Genomic DNA, 17,636 nt, shown 5'->3' with positions numbered 1-17,636 from the left:
CCAGTTCTTGCACCCACATGGGGGAGCATTTGGCCTGGTACACCTCATCCGCCCCTGATCTGTGCTCCTGACAGGAGGGTGAGGCAGTGAAGTTCCCAGTGCATAAATGGTCTCTGTGAGGCACCCTTCCATTACGGGCTACCTTTATAGTAACAAATAAACAAATAGGAACTGTGAATAAGGTACTGGGGACCAGTTTCAGCCTCATACATATCTCAGCTGGTTTTCTTCTGTAAGAGTAATACCCCCCCCCCCCCCGCTATTCATCATGTGACTGCAGTAGTGGTGATGGTCTGTTATTCTGGCCTCTATTAATGACCAGAAGATGAGAGCTGCTGAATAATTGTGCAATCTTCATCTCAAGAACACCAGCAGGCGAATATCGACCTTGCCTTATCTGAACGTAGGTACCTGCTAACTCCACACTTTGTTCTAGCCTTCTCTCTGCCTTTTCCTCCACTCCATTCCTCCCTAGAAGCGTGGGGGCAGGCAATGGGTCTTATTTTCACTTGTGCACAGTATCTGTCTCCAGTGTTGTGTTTTAAATTTCATATTGTTGCTAGGTGGTTGGAAGACTTTTTTCCTGGAAAGGAAGGAAGGAAGGAAGGAAGGAAGGAAGGAAGGAAGGAAGGAAGGAAGGAAGGAAGGAAGGATTTGTCTCTTAACCACAGCAATCATGGGCCTGCTGAGACAGTGAAGCACACTGCTTATATATAGAATATCTAACTAGATATTGGTGATCTAGATTCAAATTCCTGCTCTGCCATGAATCTCACTGGGTGACATTTAGACACACGGTCTCTTGTCAGCTCAAGCTACCTCACAGGGTTGTTGTGAGGATAAAATGGAGAAGGGGGGAAAAGATTCACAGCACCTTGAACTCCTTAGAGAAAGGTAGGATTTAAAAAAATGTACCAATTAAATAATACATAGATATGGATAAATAAGAGTTCATCTCAGAGATTCTTCAAACTAACTGAGGCCCAGTTTAAAAGTTCATAGTTCATCCTCAGAAATGCTTAATTCATAAATTAGACCTCAAGGTCAGACCCTCTGCCTGAGAAGTCCACATTATCCATTCCAATATATTGCCAACTCCCAAGCGTATACCCATAATCAATAGCTCCTGCATGAAAGGACAACAAATATACCCAGAAACCACTTAATTATGCCCACATTTAAGACTCACAATCACAGGTTGGAGCTTAGGCAAGCAGCAGGATTTAAAGAGGTACTTTGGGGCTGTACCCTTAACTGGAGCAATGACTGCTATGTCTACCAGCTCTCCCAGGTTCTACAGAAACTGCCTCTATCCTGGACATGTATACCTGCTCCTGGTTTAATGATTCTACTTGTTCCTTGCGACCATTAAAAAAGCAACCAAACTCTTTTATAAACTTCTTGTCCTGACTTGGATAGCCCAGGCTAGCTTGATCTCATCAGATCTCAGAAGCTAAACAGAGTCAAAGATGGCTAGTATACCAGGGAGGCAGGCAGTGGAAAAACACTTCTCAATATTTCTTGCCCTGAAAACCCTTTGGAGTCACCATAAGAAGAGTTGGTTTCTCTACGGGGAGTCTCAAAGTGGCTTACAATCTCCTTCCCTTTCCTCTCCCCACTACAGACACCCTGTGAGTTAGGTGAGGTTGAGAGTCAGCAGCTACTTGACAACAATAAATAAATAAATAAATAAATAAATAAATAAATAAATAAATAAATCTCTTGGAAGAGACAAATACTAAGATTATTGTGTTTTAAAACAGCACTAAATTTTTAATAGTTAACTAATTAATGGTGGGTTTGCTTCGGAAATTATAAAATGACTTTCAACATCTTGAGATTTGGGATTCTTTTACATCTGTTTTAATTCAGTTTTAATGTGTTTATCCACAGATACAGAAGATAAATCAAGAAGTTATTTCTGGAGAGCATTCAACAAGCATATTACATAGCTTCCTCGAAAGATATCTAAGAAGTTAATAGGTTTTAAGGAAGTATTACAGATTGCTTTGTGAACTCTGACAATTTGCTGAATTTCTGCAGCACAGAGTTTATATGTAATATATATACACATCTTCTTTTTAAATGTTCTTCATGTTCCTCAAATTGTATAGTTACATCTTCTTACACTGCATTCTTGTCAAACCATTCTCCAGGAAGAAATGTTTGAATTTTAGAGGAAGAAGAAATGTCCTTTGTTCCTTGCCTTCTTCACAAAGAGAACATTTGTACAAGTCACAATTATTGTTGCTCAATCTTTTTCTATTTCATGCAAAAGATGACAGAGTTCAAATTACAGTTTTGTAATTATAGGATTTAGAATCCCTACATTTCCCACTGAGGACTTCAGTCATTAAATTTTAACTGAGATTTTTCACATGACTTGAGAAATATTATCCCATTAATTTATGGTTTGTGGGAGAAAAAAACGATTATAAATCTTATTTAGATATGTGTTTATATATACATACGTTCCTGCCACAGCTGACATGAGCTACTGCTAGCATTGTATTCCAGATGGGTCTTTGAAGATGATACATTCAAAAATAATCCTGAATTACTTTGAATGTTACGTGATGGCAATTGAGGTATGCTCCATGCTATGTAAATAAAAAAGAATGCCCTGTTAAAAAGAGGAACATATAAATAATATAAATCATGCTCCCTTGAAAACAGGAACATCTACCAATTTTACTCGCAACCAGTGTTTGGGTTCCATAATGCTATTGCTTAAAAGCAATAGTCCTGAATATTTTAGATTATATTATTAAACTTCTAGATTGTCTCTCTCCTAACATGGTCTCAAGTCTTGCAACATAATAAGTACATTAATACATAATTTGATATTAAATGAAAAAATTAAACCAGCTCTCTGACTAGCAACTACTTTAAACTAATTAACTATCCTGTCCTATGTTCCAGCCATCTTTTCTCTTCCCTGCCCATTGGCTATGGTGGCATCTCTATCAGTGGCATGTAAAAGGGCAGGGAGACATGAGAGGGGTGTAGGGAGGTCCATGTTAGGTCATCCTGGTGTCAACCATAGGTCTGGTGGGAGAGTGCTACCTTACAGGATCTAAATGCCCTGGTTTCAGCCTGCAACTACTTCTACCAAGCTGGAAAATGTCTAAGACTAAGGATTGTCTTGATCAGTTGATTTTGTTATACTGTGAAGAAACCTTGGAACTAGCACAGAAAAGGACATAATCTTGAAGAGAAAGCATTGGAAAATTAATGTGCCAATTTGATTACTAATAATAGGGCAAAACTGTTTTCAATACTTTTGTATTAGATCTCTCATAGAATGAATACAATGAAATGAACTAATGCAAGAAGTCAGCTATATTTTGAATAAAATTGGGTTGGATCCAGTGAATAGACTCCCCCTATTTCATGGCAGAAATCCAAATCCATGTTACTCTTGGAGATCCCTTATTTGGAAGGAGCAGTTTTTGTTTGTTTCTTATATTTATCTACTGCAGCTCAGGACAGTTGTAGCTCAGGACAGTTTCCAGGGAACTTGGTAATCAAAATACAGCTACAACATGGTTCAATGACAATAGCAGAATGATAACAGTAAGAACAGTAACATCTAGTGATAATGATTTTCCTAACTGGAACATTAACAGTAACATTAACAGTTAATTGAATCCCATAGTTGGTTAGTCCACGGTTGCCCTTTTGTTTTCTCAGTGGGCATATCTGTGTGGAGAGGGGTTGTGAGGGCCCAGTAGATGTTGTTACTTCAGTTGAATCTCAATCAAATGCCTGGCAGAAGAGCTCCATTTTGCAGGCCCTGCAATCGGTACCCTCTATTCCTAACAACCCTCTTTGTTGTGGGTGCGGGTGGGCTGTGGAGGGAGGGGAAGGGAAAGTTGCAGTGCATTTAAAGTAATTCTGTCCATTGTCTACAGTATTTTCAAACATTTACTAACAACCTGTTTGATAATATTTGGTTAAAATTTATACTGTGCAATAATAAGTCTAAATCACAATGCAGAAAAGATGTATATTTAATATTTCAACAGTGATGCCCTAAATTAAGGATCCCATGGGCTCCTTGGTGCTCTGGCCTTTTGAGAAAGTGGGTAGGGCCACTGTAAAGTGGGGCTTGTTATTAATGGTGCTGAGTTTTTTATGTTTGCAATAGCAGTTGTAGCTACTGGAGAATCAGAGGACTTGTAAACACCTGGACTTTTCTTAGTCAGTGCATAGATTCATTTCCCCCTTCAGGCTTTTGTTCTTTTTAATATATATATATTAAATCTTAGAATTGGAAGGGGCTTTACAGGCCATCTAGTCTAACTCCCTGCTCAATACAGGATCAGCCTAAAGCATCCAGAATAAGTACCTGTCCAGCCCCTGCTTGAAGGCTGCCAATGAGAGGGAGTTCACCACCTCTTTAGGCAGTTGATTCCATTGCTGAACTGTGAAATTATTTCCTGATTTCTAGCCAATACCATTTTACACATAGTTAAAGTCATTACTGCAGGTCATATCCTTTGTGGCCAACAGGAATCACGTCCTGCCCTCCACCAAGTTAAAACCTTTCAAATAATTAAAAAGAGTAACGATGTTCCCTCGCAGCCTCCTCTTCTCCAGGCTGTACGTTTCCCTCAGCCTTTCCTCATAGGGCTTGGTCCCCAGGCACCAGATCATCTTTGTCACTCTCCTCTGAACCCCCTCAATGTTGTCCACATCCTTTTTCAAGTGAAGCTTCCAGAACTGCACACAGTACTCAAGGTGTGGTTTGACCAATGTTGTAAACAGATGGACTATGACATCTTGCGATTTCAATGTGATGCCTCTGTTATTACAGCCGAAGACCATTCACCTTTTTTACTGCTGCACCACACTGTCTGCTCATATTTAACTTACTGTTCACAAGTATGCCAAGTTCTCCCTCTGAGGGGGGTGAGGACACCCTCTGGGTGATTTCCCCTGTCCCTTCAGGGAGGCAGAACTATTCAAATTTTCTCCTTCCTGTTAACTTCTGGTTGGAGTCACCCAAGCGCAGTTTGTTTCTTGCCTCAGCATAGGGAGACAGCTAACCGGGCAGCGGGCAGCCTTTCTTTATATTCCTATTCTATTGAGTCTCTGATTCTCTTTATTACTCTGACTATATCTAATATTTACTATTGTCTGAACACTATTACAATAATAGTTCAGGGTAACTGAAAGATAGAGAAAAAAGCCGGTAGAGGCACGCTCTCATAACAAAGCCGGTGGTCATTACAGACCTTGGAGGCAAGAAGAGGATGCAGAGCCACAGTTTGGAAGATGTTTTCCTTTCAAAGACTGAGATGGAAGCCCCAATGATAGAAAGGGAGACTCAGCAGTCAGCAAGTGCGTCACCTAGGACCGTCCCTTCGCTGACCACCAAAGAGGGGTCCCAATCAGCCACAAAAAGATGGAGGAGAGATGGAGAGGTACGAGAACCTTCAAGAAAGCATGCCAAAAAAAGCGGCAGCCATTCTGGAGGCGCAGAAGCCACAACACCGCACAGTGAGCCAATGGAGTTCAAGTCAGAGGAGGAAGAGACAGTAAGCACCTCCAGGCATAAAGAATTAACTAATGATTTAATTAAAAAGATTGTGAGAATGGTGAGAAATGAAATGAAAGGTAAAAGTACTTCTGAACCCCATAAGGATGTTGGGAGGAGGTGCAGCAAGTCTCCATCGCCATGTTGCAGTTGGGAGAGTGAAATGGGAGACCATCAGGAGAGATCCTGGAGAACTAAAGCAGCCTGAAAATGAGTTGATTATAGCCCCTTCAGATATTGCACAATCTGATGGGGAGGGGTCCTCAAAATAGGAGACAGAATTTTTATCAGATGAAGAAATAATGGAAGAAATGGAACTTCCAGAACAAAATAAATGTTTTTTTTTCAGTCCAGATGATTACCAATATTTGTTGGGAAGATGCATGGCAGCATTAGATATTAAACAGTCTGAAGTGGAAGATGTCGATCCTAAACTGAAATCCAAAATTACTGAATTCAGAATTTTTCCCTCCAAAAGATTTGTTTCCTAAGTTGTTTCCTTAACCTCAACATTTTGAAAGACTATATAGAGCTGAATTGGTAAGACCAATGGCAGAGAAACAATTTTCTCAGTCAGCTAAAAAATAATCTATGCCTAAGTATGCTGAAGAGTTTTTTCAAACACCAGTAATTGATGCACATATTATTGCATTACAATCATATGGTTTATTAATAGAAGAAGGTGAGGGATCTGTGACTAAGATGACTTAGAGAGCCAGTTTGGTGTAGTGGTTAGGAGTGCGGACTTCTAATCTGGCATGCCAGGTTCGATTCTGCGCTCCCCCATATGCAAGCAGCTGGGTGACCTTGGGATTGCCATGGCACTGACAAAACTGTTCTGACTGAGCAGTGATATCAGGGCTCTCTCAGCCTCGCCCACCCCACAGGGTGTCTGTTGTGGGGATAGGAATGGGAAGGTGACTGTAAGCCGCTTTGAGCCTCCTTTGGGTAGGGAAAAGCGGCATATAAGAACCAACTCTTCTTCTTCTTCTTCTTCTTCGATAGAAAGGCAGAATATTCCTCAAGGAAAAACTTTGAAGCAGTGGCCATGGCAACAAAACCACAGTCAACAAGTTCTATTGTACCAAGAACATGCATAGTCTGGATGCGCAAAGTGGTACAATTAATTCCTGAGGATAGAAAGTTAGCAGAAGGTGTACAAAGAGTGCTAAAAGCAGTGTCATTCTTAGCTAATGCATCTCTAAGGTAAAGGTAAAGGTCTCGGGCATCACTTTCTTTTTATCTCTTGTTTCCCCTAACACCCGCTCTAAAGCCTCTCCAAACACTTTCTCACCGTAGAATGGATATGCAGTCACAATTGATTTGGCCTTCAGATCGGCTTGCTAAGTTCTCAGCTACAGAGTCCTTTTCACTGCAGTGCTCATTGCCATGGCTCTAGCTGTGAAAATAGAATGCATCTCTAGACACTTCTAGAACAGAGTTTGTGTCCAATGGCACCTTTAAGACCAACAAAGATTTATTCAAAGGTTGAGCTTTTATATGCATGCACACTTCCTGCACAGGAAAGTTCACACAGGAAAGTACAATTGGACAAACTTTGTTCTGCATTAGCAAAACGTCCCAAACCGGAAGGGGGATGCAAAAACTGAAATCAGGTCAGCCAGAGCAAGGTACCACTGAGAAGGTTCACCTATTTAACTGAATCAGAAGCTGTGGCAGAACTTTCCATAAGGGAAGACATACAGAAGATGCCCAACAACCAAGCAAAAGAGTGGAAGAAGACTGCAGAAAAGGAAACTGAAGCTCTGACTGAGAATCAAGGTTTATTGACAAGTTTTATTGACAATCTTCTTATTCACTTTTGGTAGTCATCTATGTGAATAGCTGTTTTTTGTTTTGTTTTTTACCAGAAGTGCCCTTGGTTCTCCATTCACAGAACAGTGTCATTTCAGAACAAGTTTCCAATGTGGCTGGAGAACAAGTAAGCATAGAAAATGCCCTTCCTGTCTTGAGAGTAAAGAACTTGCAAATAAGTTGGAGTGATGGAGATATCATGAGTGATACATGGAAATAATCCCAAAGGACTGTTGGTCCAAAGAGATCAGTACAATCTGGCTTCTTTAAAGTTATATTTGGAAATGGGGAAGCAATAGAGATTTTGGTTTATTTACTTAATTTATTTATTGGATTTCTGTCCCACTACTCCCATCACAGCTGGCTCCTGGTGGGTCAGAACTATAAAAACCAGTACAGTCAATAAAACAATTCAAATAAAAACATCAATTTACAGTAGCTGTGAAAGAACTAGGTGTTTAGTTTTGTTTAGCTGATCTGTCTTCATCTAGGATGCCAAATTTTTTTCATCAGTTGCTTAGAATTGTTTATACAGGACAAAGCATTTTTTCTGTGTGTTTATTTAGAAAAGTGGCACCAACTTCCAAACCATTTAATGACATTTCTGGTCACAAAAACTGAGGGTTTGTATCCTTGAAAATTTTGGAAAATTCACAGTTATGTTAATGAGAAAAGAGCCCCTTTTTGTTTTGATGCAACTTGTGAAACAGATTAAGTGGTACCTTCCATGCCAGAGAGTCTGTGAAACAACATTCTCTTAGAAACATAGTCCATCAGCTTAATGTTTGCAGATCCTGATGGGTCAAACTGTGGAAGATGCCGCAGTTTACGCAGGATAAACTGAAATCCCTGTTTTTAGTCTTTCCAGGCTCCAACAGATGTTTACCTACTGAAGAGCGGGATTATCCCAGGTTGTTACCCTAATGGGAAGCCAGAGAAAACTGAGCATCAGAGACAGAAAAGAGACAGAGAAGGCACTGATCATCCCACAGTAGGACTTAAAGTGGCATCTACATGAGAACTTACTTACCTATTCTGATTGCCATTTTCAGCAAAGCATATTTGGATTCTGGGTCTCCCAACTGCCAGACTGAAATTTCAGATGGAGACAAAAAAATTTGGAAGAAAGGAAAATATCAAAGGGAAGCATAAATACATTCTTCCAGTCACTATATATCTATTCTCTAGTAATAGTCTGTCAATTTCTATAATTATGTATTATAATATTATTTTTTCTCACTTGCATTTTATTTTATTGATTTCATTATAGGCCGCCACTCCCACCACACCTGGTTTGTGGCAGCTAACATCTTTCCACCCCCCAACTCATCTGGCTTTGTTGTTGTTGTTGTTGTTAGTTGCGAATCGTGTCCAATCCACTGAGACCCCATGGACAATGATCCTCCCGGCCTTCCTGTCCTCTACCATTCCCTGGAGTACATTTAAGCTCATACCAACTGCTTCAGTGACTCCATCCAGTCACCTCATTCTCTGTCGTCCCCTTCTTCTTTTGCCCTCAATCGCTCCCACCATTAGGCTCTTCTCCAGGGAGTTCTTCCTTCTCATGAGGTGGCCAAAGTATTTCAGTTTCAGCTTCAGGATCTGGCCTTCTAAGGAGCAGTCAGGGCTGATCTCTTCTAGGACTGACCAGTTTGTTCGCCTTGCAGCTCAAGGGACTTACAAGAGTCTTCTCCAGTGCCAGAGTTCAAAAGCCTCAGTTCTTTGACGCTCGGCCTTCCTTATGGTCCAACTTTCACAGCCATACATTACAACTGGGAAGACCATAGCCTTGATTAGACGCACTATTGTTGGCAGGGTGATGTCTCTGCTTTTTAGGATGCTGTCTAGATTTGCCATAGCTTTCCTCCTCAGGAGCAAACAGCCACTTCACTTGTGGCCCGGCTAGCTTCTTGCTGTGAGAGAGGGGAGAAGAGGCAGGTGCGGCCTCCGGCACGCCAGCAAACGCAAATGCACATGCACGGAGCTGCCGCGCATGTGTGTTAGCCTCCCCTGCTGGCGAAAACGCGCATGCGCGGATACTCTGTACATGCACGTTAGCACCACCTGCTAGCGAAAATGTGCATGCGTGGCACCCGAGCCAGCAGCTCTCCCCCACCCCTGGAGGCGGTCCTCAGCCAGAAAAAGGTTGGGGACTGCTAAAGTAAAGCATCAAAGATTACAATACCACATTTATATATAAACTAGTAAAAAAGCCCATTGTATTCCAAATACAATGGGCCCTAGCAGGGGGGGGGAGAGCGAGGGACTGGCGAGGGCAGGGTGAGGAAAGGTAGCTTACCGGTGAGAGGGCTGTAGCGACGTCGGGCAGCTCCTTCGCGGCGGGCAGCTCCTTGGGTGGCTCCTTCTCGGCGGGCAGCTCCTTTGCGGTGGGCAGCTCCTTCGGCGGGCGGCTCCCTGGCGCGGTCTTCTTGCCGGCGGCCATCTTCTTGTGCCGGCGATGCGTTTTTAGAGCCCGGGGGCTCCCTGGGCGGCGGCTTGAATCGGCGAGAGGCCGCGCGGCCCGATCCGCGGGCGCGGCCCGATCCGCGGGCGCGGCCCGATCCGCGGGCGCGGCCCGATCCGCGGGCGCGGCCCGATCCGCGGGCGCGGCCCGATCCGCGGGCGCGGCCCGATCCGCGGGCGCGGCCCGATCCGCGGGCGCGGCCCGCGGGCGCGGCCCGATCCGCGGGCGCGGCCCCCGCGGGCGCGGCCCCCGCGGGCGCGGCCCGATGCCCTGCCGGTCCCCAGCCTAATAAAGGTTGGGGACCACTGGCTTAGAGGTTCTTAGAGGCCGGCTGGCTTGGAGCAACTGCGAGCTGCGCTACGCGCGGCTCGCAGTTGCTCCGGCAAGGAATCGGAGGGACCAATCGGCAGGCGCGAAGCGCCTGCCGATTGGTCCCTCCGATAGTCTGTCATGAGGAAGGGGCCAATCGGCACCCTTCCTCATCCCGGACACAGCCCGCCTTCCAAGGGCTTACTGTTTTATTTAGTCCGTGGCGCCCGCGGCGCCACGGGCGGTGTAAAGATAACTATTAACAGTAACATTGGGAGGTTAATTATTTCAGTCATGGGGGGCATCTTGGGGGACCAGCAGGTGTTCTTAGTTGGTTGGCCACAAGCGAATGCCTGGTGGAACAGCTCCCTCTTGCAAGCCCTGCATAACTGTGGAAGTTCGGGTAGGGCTCTAATCTCCTCAGGGAGCTCGTTCTACCAGGTGGGGGCCAGGACCGAGAAGGCTCTGGCTCTTGTTGAGGCCCCACATGCTTCTCCTGTTCCCCTAGAGCAGGGATTCCCAACCAGGGGTCCATGGACCCCTAGGGGTCCACAAGAGCTTTGACGAGGGTCTGTGGGAGTTCTGAAGTGCTGTAGTATTGGGAGAGGGTCTTAGCTCCTATTCTTTCTGGCCTACATGAGGCCCAGCTGCCATAGTAGTAGTAAAGTTGAGGGGAGGGAGCAAAAGGAAAGCTAAGGGTGCAGGTAGTGATGTCTCTCCTGGGGGCATGGCAGGGGGCATGGCCAGCTGACATCACTTCCAGCACAATTATTCCAGGAACTCTTCCATGGTCAAAAGGTTGAAAAAGTCTGCTCTAGGGGAAAGGATAGGTTTGGAGAGTAGACTCTATGGCATTGCAACCTAGTGAGGCCCCTATCCTCCTCAGGCTCTACCTGCAAATCTCCAGAAGTTTCCTAACTAGGAACTGGCAGCTCTACCCCCCTATCCCTGACTGGTGGACAGAGGAGACCTGGCAACCCTTTCCAGCTAACTAGCAACCGTGCAGGAAGAGGCATTTAGAAAGCTGATGCCAGTTACCATTGCTGATGAACTGTCTGAGCCATGTGCTTCCAAAGTATTGAGAAAATTGCTGGGTTTCGGCTCTGCTTGCTCTTGGCCTTCTAGGACACTGGCCAATTGAGAAACTGAGAAACCCCGACTCTGTTTAGGATTGATCTTTGTGTCCCCTACATCAGTGGTCCCCAACCTTTTTATCACCGGGGACCAGTCAACGCTTGACAATTTTACTGAGGCCTGGCAGGGGGTAGACTTTTGCTGAGGGACGTTGCTGTCGCTGCCGCTGCCTGAGCCCCTGCTCCACTTGCTTTCCTGCCAGCGCCACTCACTTTCTGCTGCCCACTGGGGGGGCACTGCCAGCAGCAGCTGCGCAGTGCCGCACCGAGGGGGAGCCCCAGCCATGGTGGCCGCTGGAGAGCATCAAAGGTGAGCCAGTAGCAAAGTGGCAGGGCAACCCCCAAAGCAGCAGCCGGGGAGGAGGACGAGGAGGAGCCACGGCCCGGTACCGACTGATCCATGGACTGGCACCGGTCCCCGGACCGGGGGTTGGGGACCACTGCCCTACATCAACACTTTTCAACTTTCTACTTTTGACTGTATTTCTCCTCTGCTTTTGCCATGCTGGGTTTCCTTCCAAGTTGCTTACTTTTCCATACTTATGTCTGAAGAAATCTCTCTTGAATTGTCTGATAAACCTCCTTCTGCTCCTCTAAATGTCTTTAAAATGCAGTACTACTGCTGAATAGTCCCTAGGAGTTTATTTTATTTCTTCTATTAGAGATATTTTATCCTCCCACCCCCAGAATGGAGCATGAGGTGGCATGATCTTGGAAGACTCAATTTAAATCTCACCTCATTCAAGAGGTAGGCTTAGGCAGCCTCAGCTCACTTACCTACAGTGCAGGGATAATAATATTGCTCTATCCTGCACGGTTGTTGTATAGTACAAATCCATATTAGCAAGGCTTGTGGCTCACAATACACCACTTCAGTGTGTGGCATAACCTGACCTGTACAAGTAAACAATTAGTCACAGATGGATGGTCATTTGACTTACTACTACCACTGTACATCCTTGGGAACCATATTTTAAAAATATTATACAGTGACAAGTACATTTGTAGCACTTCAAAATATGAAATATTACTAGATATGATTGCATTATTGTAAAGTTACCATTGCCATCTTGTTGGGATACCAGATATGACGGGTAGCAGCACTTTCTTTGAACAAGAGTGATACTGCACTATTTTATTTGAAGTGGTTTAGGGTGGCTTGGGATGGTAGGGCATGCAATTGCTGAACCTGTTTCTTAAGAGATTTGTTTATTCACTATTCTTCTGTGTTTATTTCTTCTTCTCCCGCCCTACATTTAAGGAGCGATCTGGTTACTAGCAGTATGGAATTCAGGTTTCCCTGCATTGTTCTTCCCACACACCAGATCTTACCACTAATTTTATGAGAAGAGACATTTCAGTATGTACATTACAGAAAGTTACTGCAAAAGCTTAGGCTGGGTGATGAATGAGGCCCATTGCTGTTTTATTGCGGTTTTCTTTTAAACTGTATTTAAGTGGGTCCATCATACACTGGTGCAGTAATAAGTTACCTTTGCATGAGAGCCTGGCATGATATATATGATTGCCGCAGTCATTTTGTACAAACATGCCTCCCCCCTCCTTTCTTCCCAGTGGGGGTATGTTGCTAGCCTTAGTCCAGAGGAAAACGTAAACAGGAAACATCCTTGGAAATTCCTGGCCATGTAAAAATTCCATTCTTGAGAATGAGCTCAGGGGGGTTACATTAAAGAGACCTTTGTTGTCCATACTGTTGAAATGAATAAGCAATGTATTAAAAGCACATTGCTGCAAACTTTGTAATACAGAATGATCCTATTCAGATTTTTGTGGTGGGAAACAGCTTTTAAGATAGACATGAGGAGGCATCAGGCCTCTAATAAGGAGATCATGGACCAAATGGAAGGCCGGGTGCTTACAAAAAAAAATTATTCCATTGCAGAAATGTGCTCCAAATTTCTCCCAGTTTTTATCCAAAATCTTCTATGTCAAAAGTGTCAGAAGTGATATTGTGCTGTTGCATAAATATCTTTTTTCCTATTTTAAGAAAACCAGTTTGTGATATAATGTAATACAGTAGCTAGTGTTAAATTAGGATCTGTGAAACCCAAGTTTAAATCTCTGCTCTGCCATGAAAGCTGGTTAGGTGACCTCAGGCCAGATACACACTCTTAGGTCCATTCTGCACGAGTTAAAAGTAGCAGTTAAAAGTCTTACAAATGGTAAATGCTACAAATTTGATGTTCTGCATGACGTCGCACACAATCTGCAACACTCCTGCAACACTAGCGCTAAAATCACTTTGTTGTAGCGATTTCTGGGGAATCCAGAAAAGTGGATTCACCCTCAGAAAATCGCTATACTCCTGCCAACAACCTGCAACACTTGCGAACAAGACCTGTGCGTTCTCAATGCAGCGGTTGCAACAAAGTCCCTCCCCCTGGCTCTCTCCTCGGAACTTCCGGCAAAGCGATCGCCATTTTTTTTCCTCGGAGCGAGCGGGGAAAGCAATGAACCAGTGAGGCTTGATTCACCCAGTCCCTCCACAGAAGTGCTTTAAAGTTCCCCTAAGTCCCAAGCACAACACAGCCCCCTGTTTGCCAGTTCCATTTAATTTTGGCTGAAAACCGTGCCTGTGGCGGGTTTTTTTCCACTCAGGGGAGCATGGTAACGATGACTCGCCAGCTCACATGCCAGCTAGATGGGTATCTACGTTAGGAAGAATCAAGGCATATTCGTTGAAACGTGTTTTTTTTTTTAAAACCTGTGCTTAAAGGGAAAGGGGCTTTTCGGGAGCATGATAACAACTGCCCATTGGCTGTTTGTTTGATTGACGGCCAGGGGCAGGAACAAGCACAGAAAAAAATCGCTTCCTTTCTAGCGATTCCTGCGAGACCGGAAACCTGTGGGGAACGAATGAAACGCTACTGGATTCCACTACAAATGCAGGTATGCGGAACACCGAGATTCCACTATTTAAAATACCGTTATTGCTTTGTGAAAGCAATTGGCAACATTGGTCCTTGTGCGGAATGGGCCAGATACACACTCTTGGTCTAATCTGCTTTCAAGGGTTGCTGTGAGGGTAAAATGAAGGTGAGAAGAGTGCTAGAAGCACTTCCCTATATGGAAGACAGGCAGGGTAGAAGTTAAGTAAAATAAATAAACAAACATGCTTCTGGTTGAAATGTAATAGCCATAGTGCAATCCCAAGAACACTTTTCTGGAAATAAGCCCCACTGAATAGCCTCACGTAGAATTCTAAATAGAGCTTAGGTATAGGAGTTTGTGAGAGCAAACAATTTTACAGTCACTTCTCTCCTATCCTACTGAGTTCATCACAAATGTCTTTGAAATGGGCTTACAATTAAGCTGCAAATCTTAACCTGAATTCCTTATATATTTAGCTTTGTATTTATTTATATTATTGTTATTATAATATATTTATTTGATCACTTACCTGCCGCTCCTAGCATGCTGGCTTGTGGCAAGTTATCCCACCTTTCTCCCCAATGGGCCCTCAAAGCAACCTAAATTGTTCTCTTTGCCTCCATTTTATTCTCACAGTAACCCTGTGAGGATGGTTGAAAGTCTAAGACTGGCCCAAGTTCACCAGCAAATTCCCATGTCATTGAAAGGGGGGGGGGGGTTTGAACCTGGCTCTTGCAGATCCTAGTCTAATCACGACACCACAATGGTGTTTTTAAGTATAGTTATTCCATATAGTGGTTTATTATTAATTGGATTGTAGATTTTATTATTATTATTAATTGGATTTGTAGATATTTGTAGATTTAGTGATTTGTAGATATTATTATTATTTGTATTTGTATTTATTCCCCGCCACTCCTGGCATGTCGACTTGTAATGGGTTACAATTTTTAAAAACCCATAATAAGCTAAAACTCCCATTAAAAAAACCAATAAAAATTAACATTAACAAGCACAACAAGACTGGCAGTAAAAACAAGCCCTCCCCCACTGCAAAACAGCTCCCCCCGCCAGGGTGGCAGGGCAACAACTGCTGGCCACTACTGATAGAATAAGCATGGTGGGGTTTCTTCCCAGGGGGGACCCATCAGATCTTCCACTGACTTAGCCTCAGACATAGACCTAGCGGAAGACCTCCGTCTTGCAGGCCTGCAGAATGTTGAAAGCTCCTACAGGGCCCGTGGCTCTTCTGAGAGATCATTCCACCAGGTAGGGGCAAGGACCTAAAAAGCCCTGGCCTGGGTTGAGGCTAGGTGAGCTTCCCAGAGGCCGGGAACAACCAATAAGTTGGTACCTGCTGAGCACAAGGCTCTGTGGGAGGCATAGGGTGACAGATATGTGGGTCCCATAGGATTCCACAGATATGTGGGTCCCAGACTGCGTAAAAGTCAGAACTAAAACCTTCAACCTGATCTGGGTGGCAACTGGTAGCCAATGCACAGGCTGGATGTGGGCCCTCCAAGGTGTTCCTGTGAGGACTCTAGCAGCCACATTTAGCACCAGCTGCAATTTAGTTAAGAGGTGTTTGCCTGTGAGAATCCACATTACAATAAAATAGATGATAAGGGTGCCACATTGGTTTGTCTTCATATTCATAGACTGCAATGTAAAAACCGAAACCAGATTGCTGTTACCGCAGTGCTACTTTGGAATTGTTTTGTAATGCAATCATGTTCAAAGTTTAAAAGAAATACAGAGGGGGAGGGGAGGGGGCAGACAGAGACACAGCATTGGTCAGATCTCAAATGTCATCATTTTGAGGCGGGAAACAGTGGAGGAAGCCAATGCAACTTTTGTGCTTTAGGACTTCCCTAACAGGTGAGGGGGGGAAATTTGTGTTTTCTCGAAATTCACAAAATGTGTGGCAAACAGGAAGAACATTCAGTGTTGCACCTGAATCATGAGGTTTTATTGTGAAAGTAATGAAATTCGGTGGAGCTTTATGAGTGCTATGAAGTTTTTAGTGGCTGCGGAAATAGTCCTAATGACAATGATATAAAGAAATTAAAAAATTCCACATTTGAGAGAACTCACGGTGGCTTCTCTATAACCGACTTGATTATTGTTGACACTTCTGAAAAATAAATACAAATTACTAATGAATTGGGTGGCAGGTCTCCACAACTGTGCTGATAGCCCTCAGAAGTGCAGCGCTGAGATGGAGTTTTTGCAATTTTTAGAGTAGATGCTCTTCTGTTTTGTTTTTTAAATAATTTATTTAATTTATATACAGCCCTCCCAGCGAACCGTACATAATATTATCCAACATTAACATCTTCTTACAAACATTATATCAGTCTTTATAAATAGTTGCCATATGAAACAGTTTCTGTGGCACCAAAATCATCATATGTCAGTGTGTATCCTTTATGAAAATGTCCTATGCGCCAAATCTTGCTGAGCCACTGCCACAATATTCTCTTGTACATTAGGAACAAAAATCTAAGTGCAATGTGAGCTTATACTGAAAGCACTAAAAGTCCTTAGCCCCTGAATAAATGCCCCCCCAAACACAGGCATTTGAAAACCACTTTCTCTAAACGTCACTAAAACTGCAATCCTAAAATCACTCTTCCTGACAGCAAGTTTAGAGTTTAGGATTGCACTATAATATTTACTTTCAACTTAAGTATGTGTACAATTGAAGCAACTGATCCATTAAACTGCAGTCATACGGATACCTGCCAGTGAGTATGACCCAATGAACTAAATTTATAAATAGTCAATGTCCGCCCACCACTTACTACGCCTCTGAAGGTTTCCTCTTCCCCGGTCTTGTCAGTTTTATTCAAATTTCTGTGGGGGGAGGGTGAGTGAAGGTGGACTGAGAGTTGAGTGAAGGAAATCGGCATAAATGACCATTTTCCGTGTAACTTTATACAGCGAGACGATGCTAAACTCCCCGAGGGCTACGGCATGCCCATCAACAGCCGGAAAGAAGGTCCCGAAATTATTTCAACGGAGCGTGTACATTATTTGACTTCCAAGCGCGCATCTTTAACTGTACAGATTACAGCACGATTCTAAACAGTTTACTCGACAGCAAGTCTCACCGACACAAATGTGGTCATCTGTTGTTGTTTTATACCTCGTAACCTGAAGTTGTGGGAAAGCGGCTTGCGGCTCCGGCGGCTCGCTCGCTCCCTCCCTCGAATTTCCCAAACAGGAAGGAAGCGCCAGACTGAAAAGGCTGAGCTTTATGCTTTGAGAATCGCCTTCGGTTTTGTGGCATGCAACCGAAGCAGCAGGCGTCTGTGCGCTGCGTCCACAACGCGTACAAAACACACGTCCTACCTCAGCGCTAGCATATAACAAAAGAAAAAGACTGCAGCGGCAGGCCCATCTTCGCACACTAGCTGAAGCCCCCGCCGAAGCCCCCGCCGTGGCGCGTGGGGTTAGTAAACCCTGCCCCACCCGCCCG

At 44.0% G+C, this 17,636-nt stretch overlaps 1 long non-coding RNA gene across 4 annotated transcripts; it reads right to left on the bottom strand.

Annotated features, from left to right (window-relative positions):
* Positions 1-1,786: 1,786 nt before the first annotated feature.
* On the bottom strand, positions 1,787-17,589 carry LOC143830016 (uncharacterized). 4 transcript variants are annotated; one of them, XR_013228320.1, is made up of 4 exons: positions 17,269-17,589; positions 8,388-8,447; positions 6,837-8,277; positions 1,787-2,600 (listed from the first exon to the last, which is right to left on the bottom strand). It is a non-coding gene; the product is annotated as an uncharacterized LOC143830016 (long non-coding RNA). The 4 variants fall into 4 exon arrangements; XR_013228319.1 differs by having other exon boundaries at positions 1,787-8,277; XR_013228322.1 differs by having other exon boundaries at positions 1,787-8,277; positions 17,304-17,589.
* Positions 17,590-17,636: the final 47 nt, after the last annotated feature.

This window comes from Paroedura picta, chromosome 2, assembly GCF_049243985.1.
Source record: "Paroedura picta isolate Pp20150507F chromosome 2, Ppicta_v3.0, whole genome shotgun sequence".
Taxonomy (NCBI): domain Eukaryota; kingdom Metazoa; phylum Chordata; class Lepidosauria; order Squamata; family Gekkonidae; genus Paroedura; species Paroedura picta.
Note: the sequence above shows the minus strand (reverse complement) of the source record. Positions and strands in the feature narration are given on the sequence as shown.